The following is a 14,021-nucleotide window of genomic DNA, read 5'->3' on the forward strand; positions in this document are numbered from 1 at the left end:
GATGTCCTAACCGACTTGCCAAAACTATAGTGTGTTAACAAGAAATTTATGGAGTGTTTGAAAAACAAGTTTTAATGACTCCAACCTAAGTGTATGTAAACTTCCGACTTCAACTGTATGTACAGTCAGTGTGGGGACAACATTGTTGATGCACTTATTAATAAAGCCGGTGACTGATGTGGTGAACTCCTCAATGTCATTGGATGAATCCCGAAACATATTCCAGTCTGTGCTAGTGAAACAGTCTTGTAGCTTAGCATCCATTTCATCGGACCACTTCCATATTGAGATTATCACTGTTACTTTCTGTTTGAGTTTTGGCTGGTAAGCAGGAATCAGGAGGATAGAGTTGTGGTCAGATTTGCCAAATGGAGGGCGAGGGAGAGCTTTGTATGCGTCTCTGTGTGTGGAGTTCAGGTGATCCAGAGTTTTTTTCACCTCTAGTTACACAGGTGACATGCTGGTAGAAATTAGGTTAAACTGATTTCAGTTTTCCTGCATTAAAGTCACCGGCCACTAGGAGCACCACCTCTGGGTGAGCATTTCTTGTTGCTTATGGCCCTTACAGCTCGTTGAGTGCGGTCATAGTGCCAGCATCGGTTTGTGGTGCTAAATAGACCGCTATGAAAAATATAGATAAACTCTCTTAGCAAATAGTGTGGTCTACAGCTTATCATGAGGTATTCTAACTCAAGCAAGCAGAACCTTGAGACTTCCTCAATATTAGACATCACTCACCAGCTGTTGCTAACAAAGAAACACACACACCCTCTGAGCTTCACGACGCAGCTGTTCTGTCCTGTCGATGTATAGAAAAACCAGCTAGATTTATATTTACCATGTCTTTGTTCAGCCAAGACTTGGAAAAACATAGGATATTACAGTCCATTCAGATTACGTTGTTACGATAGTCTCGAATGGAGCTCATCCAGTTTTTTCTCCAGTGATTGCACGTTCGCCAATAGAATGGAGGGTAAAAGTGATTTATCCACTCTCCGACATAGTCTCCACTATATAGCGCTGTCTCCTCCTTCTTCGAGTGTCGGGGACTTGCGCCTGGTCCAGGATAATCAATATGTCTTTCGCCTCCGACTCATTGAAGTAGAAGTCCTCATCCAAATGGAGGTTAGTGATAGCTGTTCTGATGTCCAAAAGCTTTTTTACTCATAGGAAACAATGGTGGAAACATTATGTTAAGATCATCGCCCAAAAATACACAAAATAGCCCAATTGGTCAGGAGCCCATAAAACAGCCGTCATTTCAATCAACAAACCCAAAAATTTATTTTTATCATACATTTTACATCAATAGACAAAAACTACTTTTAAATTCTAATTGAATAAGTCTCTGTGTTTCTTCTGCCTCATTGCTAGATCATCCCACTGGTGCTCCTTGGGTACCGATGGATAATTTCCTTGGTGGAGCAGGGCTGGGTTAATTGTTAAGAGCCTTGGGGTTTAGACCTCACTCACCAGGGGAATGGGAGGTTTGGGTTAGACCTGGGCCTTCCGGATGCTATTCTAGCTGATATTCTAGCTCATTAGGTGCATCAATCTCCATCATAGATTAGGGAGGGGTCCAGAACCCCCTCTTACTGCCATGGCAACAAAGGTACTCTCAGTATTTGACACCGACTGCAGCTAGGCAGATGCTACATTGTACAAATGAGAGCTGCAAAGACTCATGGGTCAAAACATGAAACATGATGAGATTTCTTAAAATAACATATTTGTTGTACTTTCATTTATACAGTAAGACACTGACTTGCAATGAGGATGTCACCTCTGTTCAGTTATACATTAAATGTCAAATTTCGATATAAACCGTTACTTACCTAAACTATTGAGAAGCTAAGGCTGTACTTACTAATTGGCTGACCTTCCGGGACCTTCAGCACCTTGTTATTGTCTTTCATGAACTGCTATTGGAAACTTCACCATTATGCTGCATCCAAAGTCACAGAGGCATCCCGCTCTTATTAGTGATGTCTCTACTTAGTCACATGGCCTATTATTCCCCATCCTCATTATCCAGGAGGCATGTTGGTAAATCAGTGTGACCAGAGTGGTGTACTACGAGGTGTTTTTGGTCAACTTGTTGTTCAATTTGGGATAACTGGTGACATGAAATGGCTCACCTTTTAGCCAGGTACATTTCTATGGCAACAAATTCTTCAGAACTAACCTGCTCTGGGCTAACTTCACTTATCTTGAATGAAGTGTTCGAGCAATGAGTTCAGGTTAAGGACCAATGAAATTAGATTCCTTCTCTCTCGCAAATAGTGCATCATCCTCCCTTCATTCTCTGGACCATATTTGAGGAAGACAACTGGCAAATTATTTTATTGATCAAATGTTCTTGTGTGTTAAAAATAGCAATATTCAAATCACACAACACATTTAGTAATGACAGGATGCGTTTGAAACTTCACACGCACTAAAACTTTGTATCACTTCATAAAAGTAATTGTATTGGTAGGAGTAGGAGTAGGGGGAAAATTGAGTTGTGCATTGATAAGCACACCAAAGAACCAATTTGCGTAAGAAAGGTGGCACTTGTAATATCCCATTTTGCAGTTTTTTTTCTTTCATTTAGATTTTGGCAAAAATGTAAATGTGGCACTGACTCGCCCATGGATTGATGTTTCGGCATTGTCTCAATGAATAATTTGGCGTTCGACTATCCTTGTTCAACATGAACGCGCAGTTACAAGCACGCCTCGAGTAAGCGACGGGTGCATGATCAATATCTACCTTTGTAACATGGATGAAGCCTGAGCTAGAATGTGAATTTCATAAAAACCTGAGTACGTCTAGCTAGATCTGTCCAGTCCTGTCCACACTGAGCTGATGGTGTTGGGTCATAGTCTCGGAAACCCAGACCTTGCAGCAACGGCATAAAAGGGGAGAAAAAAAATCCTTCAGACAGATACTCTAACTCTCCCAACAGATCAAGAGCTAGGGTAGGTCCTGCTTTACATTCTAAACCAATCTCTGCCCACTTCTGCAGTGACATAGTTTGACCCATCCTCATGCCCCATTCTAAAGGCACCTCTAAGTTCAGAGGTCAAGTCGTGTTTTAGGAAAATGTCTTAACGCATGCTTGATCGAGCCAAGAGAATTATCATTATTATAGGCAAAGTAATATTTCATACTGCTTTTAAATACTGTATTTATTGAGAAAAGGTCTGTAAGAGCACAGTTTGACAACATAATGGTCTTCAGGGAGGCTTGAGTGACTACTTTGTCAGTGGCCACTGATGTGTTCATATTGTTATGCATGAGCACGGTAACAATGACAATCAATAATGGGCCTGAGGGCACACACAGTGTGTTGTGAATTCTGTAATGAATGTATTGTAATGTTTTTTAAATTGTATAACTGCCTTAAATTTGCCGGACCCCAGGAAGAGTAGCTGCTGCCTTGGCAGCAGCTAATGGGGATCCATAATAAATACAAATAAGAAATAACTTGTGAACTGTCAAATTTAAAGCCAAGTATGTGATGTCACTTCTATCTAAGGATGTGAAAGCATGGTATAAAGCAGGGGTGTCAAAGTCAAATGGACGGAGGGCCAAATAAAAAATTTAGCTACAAGCCGAGGGCCGGACTGTTCGAATGTTCATTGAAAATTTTTTAAATGACGCATATAGTCTAGTGAACCTAATTGAACCTACTGAAAACCTAACAAATATATTCCAATATGATCAGATAAATAAAGCAATATTTTCTTATGGCTCTGTCAGTAATCTTTAATTTTCAACAGACACAAAAGACAAATTTCCTTTATATAAAAATCCCCATAACATGAACATTAAATGAAAGAAACCGGTATTCAAGGCACCATCAGTAGCCTATATTTTCTATTTTAGCAAAAGTGGGCTAAATTTACTTCAAAGAAAAAAACAATAATAGCAATTTTCTATCATCCACTCAACTGAAATATTTTTAAAATATAATTGGATTGAAATACAATAAAATAAGTGCAAAAATCTATTAATCAAAACAACACTTTGTTTAAGGAGAAGTAACATGCAGTGAAAACAAATATTAAACTTTAACTTTTAAACTTGAACTGAGTAAAAACTCTAAATATGTGATTGCACAGTAATGTTCACTTGTTTGAGGTTGAGGGTGATACTTGGTGGTGTCCCATCTTTTCCACAAGTTCATCAATGTTCGGGGTAAGGCTCTGAGCTGAGGAAATCCTCAGAATTGAGTGGAGGTGTTCAGCAGTAAGTCGACTTCTGTGTGATATTTTGTTCAGGTTCATCAAAGAAAACAGTTGTTCACACAGGTATGTGCTGCAAACATAGACAACGTTTGACAGCCTGGATGCGCAGCTGGGGCATTGTGTCGGGGAGGAAACGGGCGAACTCCGCAGCACCCATCGCCGCATATTTTGCCCTCAGTGCATCATTGCATTGGAGGTCAATCAACTCCATTTGGAGGTTTGGGTGTGAGCTTCCCCGTCAACAGCAAATGGGTTCCGAGCAGTTCCAACCTGCTTTTTTGTGCTTCAAAGTCAGCAAATCGGCGTCGAAAGTCAGCGGCAAGCATACCTATTTTATCAGCCAACTGTGCGCTCGGGAACCGACTGGTAGAGAGCTTCTCTTTCATGGTCTGGCAGCTGGGAAAGTGGCTCAAATTTTCTTTCCGCATCGGCGTCTCCCACAGAGTCAGTTTGGTTTTAAATGCCTTCACTGTACTGTACATATCAGAGATGACATGATCCCGACCCTGCAGCTGCAAGTTCATTGCATTCAGATGACTCGTAATGCACACAGAAAAGCCATTTCACACAGAAACATTTCGTCTCCGAGTTGTGTTGTGTCTTTCCCTTTGCTGTCCAAGAACAGACAAATCTCCTCACGAAGCTCGAAACATCTTTGAAGCACCTTTCCCTGGCTTAGCCATCGCACCTCTGTGTGATAAGGCAAATCACCATGCTCCGTTTCTAACTCCGTCAGAAATGCCTTGAACTGGCGGTGATTCAAACCTTTGGCTCTGATAAAGTTAACTGTGCGCGTGATGATGCTCATTACATGCTCCATTTTCAAGGCTTTACCGCACAACGCTTCCTGGTGTATGAAACAATGATAAGTGTCAGCTCACCTGTCGCGTTTTCCTCTTGCATCTTTTCCCGTATCTTCGCCACCAGTCCGCTCCTGTGTCCACACATCGCAGGTGCTCCGTCGGTTGTCAAACCCACGAGTTTTTCCCAAGGCAGCTCCATCTCATTTACACATTCTTCTGACAATTTATATCATATCATCATGCCCCGTAGTTGTGCCATGCAATAGGACGTAAAGCAAAAACTCCTCTGTCACGCTTAGGCTGGAGTCCACTCCGCGGATGAAAATTGACAACTGGGCAATGTCAGAAATGTCGGTGCTCTCATCCACAGCCAAGGAATATGCAATGAATCTTTTCCCTTTTTCACAAGCTGCTCTTTTAGATTGATGGACAACTGGTCTACTCTCTCGGCAATGTGTTTCTGCTCAGACTCACATTTAAAAAGAGTTGCCTTTTTTCTGGGCAAACTTCGTCACAAACTTTAATCATGCAGTTTTTGATGAAATCCCCCTCCGTAAATGGCCGGGCTGATTTAGCGATCTCTTCTGCCAAATAAAACTGGCCTTGACAGCAGCCTGGCCTTGTGATTTGCTTTTTTGAACAGAGCCTGTCGAGATTTGAGGCCTCGTTTTAATTCCTCTGCCTTTTGTAGCCTTTGTTCCATGTCCATATTCTTGTTTTTGTCCGCGTGTTTCGTTTCATAATGTCGTCTCAGATTATACTCTTTCAGTACGCCACACTTTCTCCACACAGAAGACACACAGGTTTTCCAGCTACCTCCGTGAACATATACTCCGACTCCCACCTTGTTTGAAACCCCGGTTCTCAGTGTCCACCTTCCGTTTTGCCATTTTTGATGGGTATCTGAAAGTTAATTTTACTGTGATGCTGACGACTGCTGTGCCAATAAATATTGAAATGAGCAGCCTACTGCTCGGTGCGTCACCGTTGCATTGTGGGAATGTAGTATTGGTGCGTGTAAAAGATCTGCGGGCTGCCGGCTTGCTGCGGTCTGCGGGCCGGTTCTAATAATAAATCAAGATCATCCCAGGGGCCGTAAAAAACCTTCTCGCGGGCCGGATGTGGCCCGCGGGCCTTGACTCTGACATATGTGGTATAAAGGATGTGCCACCATGCACTTTATGAAACTGTTGCAGAGTGAGTGGGTTACATGAATGATTCAGAGATCTTCCAGCATGTATTGTTCACAGACAAAAAGATATGTAGACATTCTGTTTATATTCCCTATCTTCAATCCCCGTCAGCTTTTTTGACCTAATGGGTACATACGTTTGTTCTGGAAATAGCTTCTCTCTGTTACCTTCTTTTTGCTTTATTGTACATAGTCTATGCTTTTCTGCAACTTAAAAAATCAAGTCCGTAATGTGGTGTAAAACAATGTACTATTTCTGACCTTTCTGGCTTCGTAATAGTTTGGTTCTCATGTCGTCTTTTGAATCAGGATAAAATGCAGACGCAGTTAAAGTAGAAATAGTTGGCTACATTAGAAACAGTTAGATAATGTCTTAGGCATTTCCTTTCTTTCCTCTGATTCAAGAATGTATGTGATTTACCTGGATGGAATAATAGACATGTTATTGAGCCTTATTTGGAATGCAACAAAACTTTTGTCCTATAAAATTTAAATACTATTTGGTATTAGTGCTAAAAAGTTTGAAATATTTATTTGTGTAACATTTGCCACATACAGTGGCAGTTGTCAATTGATAGTTTGAAAGGTTCAAAGTTTGGTTGTAAGGTCAGGGCCCAAAGTCAGTAAAGTTACATTCTCTACACGTATGGAATACAGAAATAGTAATCTGGTACAATATATACAGTGGGGAGAACAAGTATTTGATACACTGACAATTTTGCAGGTTTTCTACTTACAAAGCATGTAGAGGTCTGTAATTTTTATCATAGGTACACTTCAACTGTGAGGAAGGAATTAAAACAAAAATCCAGAAAATCACATTGTATGATTTTTAAGTAATTCATTTGCATTTTATTGCATGACATAAGTATTTTGATACATCAGAAAGCAGAACTGAATATTTGGTACAGAAACCTTAGTTTGCAATTACAGAGATCATACGTTTCTGTAGTTTCTTGACCAGGTTTGCACACACTGCAGCAGGGATTTTGGCCCACTCCTCCATACAGACCTTCTCCAGATCCTTCAGGTTTCGGGGCTGTCGCTGGGCAATACGGACTTTCGGCTCCCTCCAAAGATTTTCTATTGGGTTCAGGTCTGGAGACTGGCTAGGCCACTCCAGGACCTTGAGATGCTTCTTACGGAGCCACTCCTTAGTTGCCCTGGCTGTGTGTTTCGGGTCGTTGTCATGCTGGAAGACCCAGCCACGACCCATCTTCAATGCTCTTACTGAGGGAGGAGGTTGTTGGTCAAGATCTCGCGATACATGGCCCCATCCATCCTCCCCTCAATACGGTGCAGTCGTCCTGTCCCTTTGCAGAAAAGCATCCCAAAGAATGATGTTTCCACCTCCATGCTTCACGGTTGGGATGGTGTTCTTGGGGTTGTACTCATCCTTCTATTCTCCACACGGCGAGTGAGGTTTAGAGCAAAAAGCTCTATTTTTGTCTCATCAGACCACATGACCTTCTCCCATTCCTCCTCTGGATCATCCAGATGGTCATTGGCAAACTTCAGACGGGCCTGGACATGCGCTGGCTTGAGCAGGGGGACCTTGCGTGCGCTGCAGGATTTTAATCCATGACGGCGTAGTGTGTTACTAATGGTTTTCTTTGAGACTGTGGTCCCAGCTCTCTTCAGGTCATTGACCAGGTCCTGCCGTGTAGTTCTGGGCTGATCCCTCACATTCCTCATGATCATTGATGCCCCACGAGGTGAGATCTTGCATGGAGCCCCAGACCGAGGGTGATTGACCGTCATCTTGAACTTCTTCCATTTTCTAATAATTGTGCACAACAGTTGTGCCTTCTCACCAAGCTGCTTGGCTATTGTCCTGTAGCCCATCCCAGCCTTGTACAGGTCTACAATTTATCCCTGATGTCCTTACACAGCTCTCTGGTCTTGGCCATTGTGGAGAGGTTGGAGTCTGTTTGATTGAGTGTGTGGCAGGTGTCTTTTATACAGGTAACGAGTTCAAACAGGTGCAGTTAATACAGGTAATGAGTGGAGAACAGGAGGCTTTCTAAAGAAAACTACAGGTCTGTGAGAGCCGGAATTCTTACTGGTTGGTAGGTGATCAAATACTTATGTCATGCAATAAAATGCAAATTAATTACTTAAAAATCATACAATGTGATTTTCTGGATTTTTGTTTTAGATTCCGTCTCTCACAGTTGAAGTGTACCTATGATAAAAATGGCAGACCTCTACATGCTTTGTAAGTAGGAAAACCTGCAAAATCGGCAGTGTATCAAATACTTGTTCTCCCCACTGTATATATATATCTGTAGGAGGGAAATTAATGCATAGTGTGTCTGCCGTCACCAATGTCAGTATGAGAATGAGAGATTTATCTTAATCCTGAATATCCTCTGAGCAGTCCATTAAAGGGTAGAGCGCAGCACCTTCTTAGCCTTCTGGGAAATTAAGGCATTGTGATCACTGGTAAAGAGGGGGCGTGTAGGTTGTGTCTGAAACTGTGAAGCTGAATCAATCCCTCACTAAGGTCTGAGCAGCACACAGTCAACCCCATCACATACCACTGTTTGCACAGTGTGTGATGTGAGGTGGGATGGTAACATTGTCTACAACACTATGAGTGTGATGCTCACTTGTTTAACTGGAATATCATTATATCTAAGGTTCCTAAAGCTTCCCATTGCCTCATTCACCCCCCTTCCTCTCCCCTGTAACTATTCTCCAGGTCGTTGCTGAAATTAGAATTTCCTCAGTCAACTTAGCTGGTAAAATAAGGGTAAAAAAAATTGTAAATTGATGTTTTCCAAAATTATATAATTACTCCTGTCTAAATAAAATCATTCAAAATATTTTAGCAGAGAGCTTGACTTAGCCACTTTTTAAAAAATAGCTGTGGATTGTTTCAAATCACAAGTGCAGAGGCCTATGCCGATTACATCTTGGGTATCCAGAAATTTGGGCAGCACACGTGGCAATAGGCTTAGCTGAGTATAGAGTTGCAGCAAACGCTATATAACACAGGAGGTCCCGTTTTTTTTTTTTAACTATAGAAATCACCTGATTCGTTCTGGAGCCGGCCATGACAGTATGTTTGGATTTATACAGTGAGTGAATTAGAGTGAGATAGTGTTTGTTGTTCATTCAATTGGAAAGACTTCATGGCCAGCTACTCATGCTCCACACACTTTTTAATGACATGCAGACACTTCCGAGAGAGAATATGGGGAGAAATGGATGGCTAAACAAATGTGGATTTTGCAGTATTAAAGAGACACTTTAAGGAGCATGTCTATTGGCAGAACAATTTTCGCCGGCATTCTGTACCTAGTCATTCTTCAAAGGATACTTTTAGAACAGCCACAGTTAACGGGGCCTGTGAAAAGTGGTCCTATACCAGACTCAGCCCATCATATGAATATATGACATTTGCTGAGGCCTGCTGCATTGTTTGGCTATTGAGTACAGAATCATGTAGACTGGGAGAGTTCAAGCTGAGGCACATTCCTTCCTTCAATATCCTGCCAGTACTGCACTGACATCATCTGCCCACACATCTGACCACAGGGGACCCATGCTCTGACTCCCCTCCGCCAATCCCTCTTAATCAGCCAATTAAATTATTCCTGCTTGAAGGGAACACCAGAAGGGCAGCCAGAGCATCTCTCTCCAGCTACACGCCCCTCATCCTACTCCTCCTCCATCCCTAGCTCTAATCATCCCACGCTGTCATTCCATTCATCTTCCTCATTAAAGAAATAGGCCTTACTGTGCACGTCAATGCGGAGCGTTGCAGAGATCCTATTGGTTAACCTCATTCCCTCTTGTACAAGCAAAGACTGCTATTTAACATCTATTTTATGCGATTTGAGAAGGTGGCTAAAACAAGGTGGATTAGGCTAAACAAGAATGGCTGCATTGTACAGCAAAGGCTTTTCTAGTCACCTTTAATTGTCTGAGAAAGACATGTACATTTTAAAGTGTCTGGTGATGATAGATATATTTGTGAAACTATTTGTGAACATTTAGAGAGAAAGGCCTGACACAGCTCTCATGGTAACTGTTCCATTGCTGTCACTGATTGCCATAATGTGTCCACTTTGCCAGCAGTGTTATCCCTCCTGTAAGTGGTGCTTGTTATACACTCTAAATTCAATGTCAAATATCTGAATTACTCAGGTCCCTCTTATTAATAATTGAGTAGAGATCCAACACACAATCACTTACTCAAACAACTTAAAATATGTCCCTGACCCTGAATATCTCACCCACTAGACCCTTGGCTCCCAGGAGACACACTACACACAAAAAATAGTTTTTGTGTGATTCATTCCAATAATAAACAAACATTTTGTACATAATAGTGCATAATAAACTCCTTATTTATGCCCTAAAATACTAATTTCACCTATTTACTTACAGCCAAGTCATCAACACGTTCATAGAGGAGAGCTTGAGAAAATAAAGCAAGCTTTTTAATAACCATATAATAAATTGGCCTCTACAATCCATTTAAATGTACAGTACCAGTCAAAAGTTTCTTTATTTTGACCATTTTCTACATTGTTGAATAGTAGAGTAGACTTCAAAACTTTGAAATAACACATATGGAATCATGTAGTAACCAAAAAAGTAAATAAATAAAAATATATTTTATATTTGACATTCTTCAAAGTAGTAGCCACCCTTTGCATTCTCTCAACCAGCTTCATGAAGTAGTCACCAGGAATTCATTTCAAATAACAGGTGTGCCTTATTTAAAGTTAATTTGTGGAATTTCTTTCCTTCTTACTGTGTTTGAGCCAATCAGTTGTGTTGTGACAAGGTAGGGGTGGTATACAGAAGATAGCCCTATTTGGTAAAATACCAAGTCCATATTATGTCAATAACAGCTCAAATAAGCAAAGAGAGACGACAGTCCATCATTACTTTAAAACTTGAAGGTCAGTCAATCCGGAAAATTTCAAGAACTTCCAAAGTTTCTTCAAGTGCAGTCGCAAAAACCATCAAGCGCTATGATGAACCTGGCTCTCATGAGGACCGCCACAGGAAAGGAAGACCATCTGCTGCAGAGGATAAGTTCATTAGAGTTACCAGCCTCACAAATTGCAGCCCAAATACATGCTTCACAGAGTTCAAGTAACAAACACATCTCAACATCAACTGTTCAGAGGAGACTGCATTATTTTTTTATTTTATTTAACTAGGCAAGTCAGTTAAGAACAAATTCTTATTTACAATGATGGCCTACTCCGGCCAAACCCGGACGACCCAGGGCTAATTGTGTGGGACCCCCAATCTCGCCCGGATATGATACAGCCTGGATTTGAACAAGGTACTATAGTGACAGCTCTTGCACTGAGATGCAGTGCCTTAGATCACTGCGCCACTCTGGAGCCCAGGACTTCATGGTCGAATTACTGCAAAGAAACCACTATAAAGGACACCGATAATAAGAAGAGACTTGCTTGGGCCAAGAAACACAAGCATTGGACATTAGACCGGTGGAAATCTGTCCTTTGGTCTGATGACTCCAAATGTGAGATTTTTGGTTCCAACTGCAGTCTCTTTGTGAGACGCAGAGTAGGTGAACGGATGATCTTCACATGTGTAGTTCCCACCGTGAGCATGGAGGAGGAGGTGTGCTTTGCTGGTAACACTGTCAGTGATTTATTTAGAATTCAAGGCACACAGCATTCTGCAGCGATACGCCATCCCATCTGGTTTGTACTTAATGGGACTATCATTTGTTTTTCAACAGGACAATGACACAACACACCTCCAGGCTGTGTAAGGGCTATTTGACCAAGAAGGAGAGTGATGGAGTGCTGCATCAGTTGACCTGGCCTCCACAATCACCCAACCTCAACCCAATTGAGATGGTTTGGGATGAGTTGGACCACAGAGTGATGAAAAAGCAGCCAACAAGTGCTCACCATATGTGGGAACTCCTTCAAGACTGTTGGAAAAGCATTCCAGGTGAAGCTGGTTGAAAGAATGCAAAGCTGTCATCAAGGCAAAGGGTGGCTACTTTAAAAAATCTCAAATATAAAATATATTTAGATTTGTTTAACAGTTGTTTGGTTAGTACATGATTCTATATGTGTTATTTCATAGTTTCGATGTCTTCACTATTATTCTACAATGTAGAAAATAATACAAATAAAGAAAAACTCTTGAATGTGTAGGTGTGTCCAAACTTTTGACTGGTACTGTATATAGTTAATAATTAAACAGTCAACCCTGTTGAGAGAGAGAGCACAGTTTAGTTTAAACCTCCCACTGTTAGCCTTGGCAGCTTTACAACAGCTTTACAACTTTACAACAGTTATTAATTCAGATGTGCATCATTATGACATTAATATGTCAATAGATGTTACCAGCTCAAATGTATGAATACACTAGCCAGTGACTAAAATGATTTACTCAGAAAGCAACTGTTTCGCATTCTATCAAAAATGTACAACAATATCTGTCAGCCATTGCATTCCTTTTTCTCATTCCCTGAATCCATCAGCCAAACACAAATCCATTTTCTGGTGTGTTTCTGTTAGAGCAGGGGAAAGTTGAACAATTCTAATTTTACCAGACACATTCTCATTTGACTATTGAGGATATAAACAGTGTGTTTTATGTTTGTTTACCTTGAGCAAGTATGAATACTGTATTTAATGTACAGTCGTTTACTTGGGGTGAAAGTACAACTCTTAAAAGCATCTTTAAAATGTCCTAGTGCATCAAGGTTAAGTCCCCAGTTTTTGTCCATAAAGTGTATTGTTCAATAGTATCTGTATTGTTTGCCCCTAGACAGCCTATCCTCATATGCCTTCACTAGCTCTGTGAGGTGTGTCAACGTTCTACAGACACCCTACATTGAAATTACTCCGGGTTCTTGGTCGCAAAAGCTATTACAAATCTTTTCATATAACTGTGGCAAGGTGCCTTTCATATTTAAATGAATGCTTTGTTTGTATAGTTTTGATTCTAATGCAATCAAATGTGACAATCAAATGAGAASTGAATAAAGAGAAGCAGGCTGCCACTGGGGGTTAGACATGAATATTGCATTTCTTCAATTTATCTCCCACATGTACTGCCTGTTGAAATTATAATTGCTCTACAACCTTAGAAAAAATGTTATTTGTGCTTCTATATTGAACCTTTTGGTTATTTAGATGAGATTAAACAACCCTTTAGAAATGTATATAGTAATGATGCTGCTACATGATTTCACCTGGTCCGAAAAATGGCTAGCGACACTATTAATTCATGACAGGGGGGACATCACATTTGTATTTTGCAGCATTGTTGCTGATGTCGGAGTGGCAAACAGCAAGATTCATGTAACAGCACAGGTGTACATGAAGTAAAAACATTTTGGACCATAAAATCCTAAATGCCAGTAACTTCCACCATTTATTTTCCCTGCATCACTTATTCCTGATGAGACATGAATGCAGCCCACTGTGATTGATACAATTGTTGTCCCTTTAAAGTCAGAGACCAAATTTGGCTTACAGTAGTTTGGAGCAAGAGGACTGGACTTTGGTAGTTTCCTCCAAAAAGCTGTCACAAATTGAACTAAATTAAAAATCTATAATCCTGATAGGTGGACCACTAATCCTCTTTGTTAGTCCTTCTCAAAAGTTGAAGCGCCCACTATTAAAAAGGACAGCACACAGTGTGGGTTTTGATAATATGTGGTCTAAACATGCACGCGCAAAAGTGAATGCACACACACATAGAGACGTGAGGCGCGCACACACACACACACACACACACACACACACACACACACACACACACAGTCTTGTA

The sequence above is a fragment of the Salvelinus sp. IW2-2015 genome, linkage group LG28 (assembly GCF_002910315.2).
Source record: "Salvelinus sp. IW2-2015 linkage group LG28, ASM291031v2, whole genome shotgun sequence".
Lineage (NCBI taxonomy): Eukaryota > Metazoa > Chordata > Actinopteri > Salmoniformes > Salmonidae > Salvelinus > Salvelinus sp. IW2-2015.